This window comes from Cetorhinus maximus, chromosome 2, assembly GCF_964194155.1.
Source record: "Cetorhinus maximus chromosome 2, sCetMax3.hap1.1, whole genome shotgun sequence".
Lineage (NCBI taxonomy): Eukaryota > Metazoa > Chordata > Chondrichthyes > Lamniformes > Cetorhinidae > Cetorhinus > Cetorhinus maximus.
This window is the reverse complement of record NC_135880.1, coordinates 121,000,424-121,005,635: the sequence shown is the minus strand read 5'-3', so window position 1 is coordinate 121,005,635 and position 5,212 is coordinate 121,000,424. Positions and strand designations below refer to the sequence as shown.

Below are 5,212 nucleotides of genomic sequence, written 5' to 3'. Positions count from 1 at the left end.
TCTGCCTCCGCCTGCACCTCAAGTGAGTGTTAAGTGCCCTCACCAATGTGCACCAAGATGCTAGCCACCACACTAATGCCCACCGAGGTGCTTGTATCTGCACTGGTGCATGGTTCAGAGAGTGGGTGTGATGCAGGCGCTTGGGGAGCATGGTGATCCTCCGGGTTTAGGGGTGGCCCTTCAGGGTCCGGAGAGCAAATGCCTGCTGGCGAACCTGAAAAGGAGAAGAAGGACTTGTCATTAGTTAAAGTCATCACGCTGTCACTGTGCATGCCAGGCACCCTGGTGAGACAACAGAGATCTGCATCATGGTGCCCTCTTCTTCCAATGATCAATGGGGATTCCAGGTTTGAGGCTCACATCAATGAAAAGACTAAATAAGTATGGTTGCACAAATCGACATTCTCACCTCAGTGCGCTGCACTCTTACCTTCGTCTGACACCCCAGCCTCACCGTGGCCAGTTGATCAAGGTGCATTGTGCCTCTCAAGCCCCAAAGCCTCCTGCTCATAGGGGGAGAGGATGAGGTGTGGGGGTCCTCCGCCAGTCCGCGACCTCTCAAGGACAGAGGAGCATTGATTAGTCCACTCTCTACCTGCAGCGCCATTGCAGCCTGGCCAACCCCAACTGAGGAGCACCTTGCAGGGCAGATGCGAGTCGTGGCCCTTGAGCTGCAAGGCACTCAGTCCAAGCAGCCAGGGCTCAGCCCCTTGCCCAGCTCCGGCGTCATTGATAGTTGGCACTCAGACTCTAAAACCCCCACGGGTGGGACGGCCAGCCCAAAACAATTGAACACACTGACCCATGCCAACATGGTACCCACCCTTTCTGAGCGCAGCAGGTCATTGAAGCTCTTCCGGCACTGCACCCAGGTGCTCTGCACCACATTGTGGCTGCTCACCCAGGCTGCCACCTCCTCCCATGCCCTCTTGGTGAGGCGTGGTGGCCTCCTCTTCACATCTCTGGGAACAAGGGTGTCCCTTCTGGCAGCTGCCTCCTCCAGGATGGCAGCGAGGCACTCGTCGGAAAATTGGGGGTCCGAGTGCCCCCCTTGACTTGCCCTCCCGCCTGACATTTGCTGTCACACTGGACTCCATCCTTGCAACGGCAGACAGACGTCCTTCCCTGGCAGCCTTCCCTGAGCTGTCTGTGCCATTTTGAAACAGGCCATCGGGCTGCCATTGGACCCAGTGGCCGACAGGCCCCTACCCCGCTCGGCCGTGTCTCATACTGGGTGGGCCTTAATTGTCCCACCAGCGTGAAATCGCGGTCGGGCCCCTGGCAGTCGGATTTCTGACCGCCCCTGCCCGTCCCCGCTGAGCCCACCCGATAAGGGCAAAATTCTGCCCTGCGTGTGGGAGTGAGTGCATGTGAGTGGGGGTGATTTAGTTTGTGTATGGGAGTGAGAGTGTGTGTGTATGCGTGTGTGTGGGAGTGAGAGAGTGAGTCTGTATGTATGGGGGTGTGGGAGAATGAATGTGTGTGTGTGTGTGTGTGGGGGGGGGGGGTTGGGGGGGAGTGTGAGAGAGTTAGTATGTGTGCGTGTGTGGGAGTGAAAGAGTGAGCGTCTGTCTTGCCTTGCTACCAGTCTCAGATTTCTCACTCACCCTCACCCCCACATACTCACACCTACTCACACAGTGATTGAGGGTGCGTGATTGAGCAGCCTCAGCCTGGTAGTGAGCCTGACACACACGCTCTGACTCTCTCATCCTCTAATGGTCATTTTTATTAATTACTCTTTTTTAACTTAACAATTTATTGCATTGACATTGCTTTATTTTTGCTCAGCAAGTTCTTTCTTTTCTTAGTACTTCAATTTTTTTTAGAATTCAGTTTAATGTTGTGCCAAACCTTATCTTTCTGAAATTTACTTATTGGCCCCTTGAGTGAGAAAAAAATGGAAATGTAGCCCCTCCCAAGTGAAAAGGTTGGACAAACATTCTATGAGCCAAATTTTTTACATTGGAACTTATAAGGTCTTGTGCTACAAGCAGGGCTGGATTTAATGCAGCCTGTTGTGGTGAGAAACATGGCAGCCTTAATTGTGGGAGAGGGCTTGTGTCAATCTCTTGGCAACAGCAAAACCTTCTTTGATTAAGTCAGAGGGGGGAAGGGGTTGATGCAGGGTTCCTGAGAGGTGGCAATAAGATGTCAGTTTGGCTCATTATTGAGCCAAATGACATTTATTATCTCTGAGCCCAGTGCAATTTAGTGGTGGATCAGAGATTAAATGGGGGCTGCAGAGTTTTGCCAGCATCCTCCCAGGAGGGGTCCCTCATCAGGCACTGTTTGTCCAATTGATGGACCCGGATTCATGAAGGTTGTGGCAGCCAGAACTTTTTTGCGGTATCATGACACCAGTAATAGTTTCTGTGGCAATCGATAGCTTTAGGAATGGCACCTGCCATTGCTTCAGTAGCTGCTTTAGGATTCAGCCTGAATGCCACATTCAATAGGGCTTCGAAGACCTGGTTTGGGCTGCTTGATCTGTACTTACATCTGTACTGAGCAATAGGTTGTGCTCACTTCCAGGCTGCAAGGAGTGGACATAAATGTCAATAATTATCCAGAGAGTGGCATTGACTCCCATGCTTTAAGGCTACCTTCATTGCCTGAACATGATGGAACTTCAGATATGGGCATGGCACTCCTTACCACTGTAAGAGAAAGTCTTCTGGAACCCAATCCCGCTGGGATAGCAGGTTTCCTGCCATGAGAGAACCCCACCAGGTATCTTGGGGGAACCATCCCAACAGTACCCCTCAAACCCATTTCAGTTAGGGAGCATCTTGTTGCGGCAGTAGATTAGGAGCCGGAACAAGTAACTTATCCAGCATCAAGTGTGGGAATGGGTGGGAGAATGGAGAATTTCTGGAGGAAGGGAATTTCTTTTTCTTCTGCCATAAATTCAGAGGAAGAGCCTTAGGACTGCTGCTTTTTCAAGGTTTCCATGGCTTTTCCGCTGACGTTACTACAATCAAACAGGAAAACCCCAGAGGAAATCCAATGCCACAGTATTCAGGAGTAGTTGTAGAGAATGATTTGGGTTCTTTCATATTTTTTAGAGAATATGTCATTCTGCAAATTTAACATGGCCTTCAGACAAAGACTTCTGATTTTTTAGAAGCTTTCACATGGAAATGGAACTTATGATGGAACTTAGCAAAATTTACAGTCAGTGAGTGACCTTATGAGGGTGTGATTTGAGGACAGGCAGGTGTGGTGACTTTTTTTGGTGAGTTATGATTACTTACCGAAAACATTTCGATAACAGTTCTCATTTTTTTATCTGGCAGGTCAGCCTGTTTCACATCCTCTTTTCCCTTTGTTTCTTTTTCATGTTGTGGTGAGGGAAGTGCTTTCACCACCTCTTAATCATCATCTGTTTCAGTTTCCGTAAGCAGAGAGCCTTTCTTCATTGTGCCACAATGCAAAATGCAGTGAACTGCAATGAACCGTGAGACTCCTATTGTGTTGTTTTGCAGAGTAGATTGATCTAAGTACCTGAAAATAGAACTTGAGTATTCTTATAGTCTGTTTTATGATATTTCTTGTGGCAGTATGCCCACTTCTGCGAAAGTTTTACTGGAGACATCAGCCAAGACATTGCAAGGGCTAGCCATGATCACCAATCAACCATTCTGATACGTGGGTCAAAGACATGATGGTTGGTCTGGTGGATTGCCATAAGCATCAAAATCTAGGCTGGCACTTCTATGTATTATGCTGCATTGCTGGAGGTGCTGTCGTGCAGCTGAGATATTAAACCTGTCTTCTCAGATGGGTGTAAAAGATCCCCCAGTGCTCTGAAGAAGAGCAGCGGTGCTCTCCCGGTATCCTGAGCAGTCCTGACTGATATCTTAAAAACAGATGATTTGGTCATTCATTTTATCCTGGTTAGTTATTTTTGTGGGAGCTTGCGGTGTGCAAATTGACTGCCGCTTTTCCTAGAGTACAACAGTGGCTATGCTTTAAAAGTAGTTTCATTGGTTATAAAATGCTGAGGTAATGAAATATGCTATATAAGTTCAAGGGGCTTGAAATCTAGATCCCCAGGGGCCTTCCGAGTGGGATGTGTTGCACCACTAGCCACTTTCAGCCAGGCCTGCATGGTGTCCCATGCTGGGAAGGGTGTCATGTGGGCATCCCCTGCAAGGCCAAAAGCTGATGAACCGGAACTGCCATGATGTCACTCAGCCCTCCAGGGTGATTTGAGACTTTATTTGTGAAATTGGAACATGCTAGTCCATTCAACATATTCACTTGTCAGTCACCAAAGAACTTACATAGGCCATTTTATTTCACACAATAACATATTCTTTAAAAATTGTCAAAGAATCCCAATCATTCTATCTGCAACTAGTTCTTAATACTGTGCTGTTGTATTTCCACCAAAGTTTTCCTGCTTGACTGCTGTAACTTCAGCAGAAAAGCCCTGGAAACTTTAAAAAAGCAGTAGTTCTGGGGCACACTTGAAGAGGGGCCTTCTGAAGGTTAAAGTCATCATGGCAGAGGACAAGAAAGCAGGAGCTGGCAAGAAAGGTGCCAAGAAAATCATTCAGAAAGCCCCGCCAAAGAGCGGCAAGAAACGGAAAAGAGCCAGGACGGAGAGTTACTCTATCCACATCTACAAAGTGATGAAGCAGGTTCACCCGGACACCGGCATCTCCTCCCGGGCCATGAGCATCATGAACTAGTTCGTGAACGATATTTTCGAGCCCATTGCAGGTGAGGCTTCCCGCCTGGCCCATTACAACAAGCGCAGTACCATCAGCTCCCAGGAAATCCAGACCGCCGTGCGCCTGCTGCTGCCCAGGGAACTGGCCAAGCACGCCCTGTCAGAGGGGACAAAGGCAGTAACTAAGTACACCAGCCCGACAAGATCTGCTGTAAAAAAAACCCCAGCAAATAGTGATATTTAAAGGGCCAGGCACCCAACTTGCAGGTAAAGTAATTTAGAATAACTTCTGCTATTGCAGATTTTCGGGTAGTACTGTGGAGTGCTTTTGGAGGTGTTGTGGTGAGTTCTTGGATTTAGCAGGGAGTGTTGCTACATCCTCACAGGAAGATTTGGTGGCCTGTCCACACAAAAGCTGCAACTGGTATGGGGGTTGCAGTTGCAGTGCCTCTGGGTCCACAGCACAACAGGGGAATGGGCAGAGACTGTCTAGAGGGGAAAATCTACTTGATGCCTGCTGCCAGCTTGGAG

The 5,212-nt window shown here is 48.7% G+C and overlaps 1 pseudogene; it reads left to right on the top strand.

Annotated features, from left to right (window-relative positions):
- The first annotated feature begins 4,494 nt into the window (after positions 1–4,494).
- On the top strand, positions 4,495–4,925 carry LOC144691366 (histone H2B type 1-B-like; annotated as a pseudogene).
- Positions 4,926–5,212: the final 287 nt, after the last annotated feature.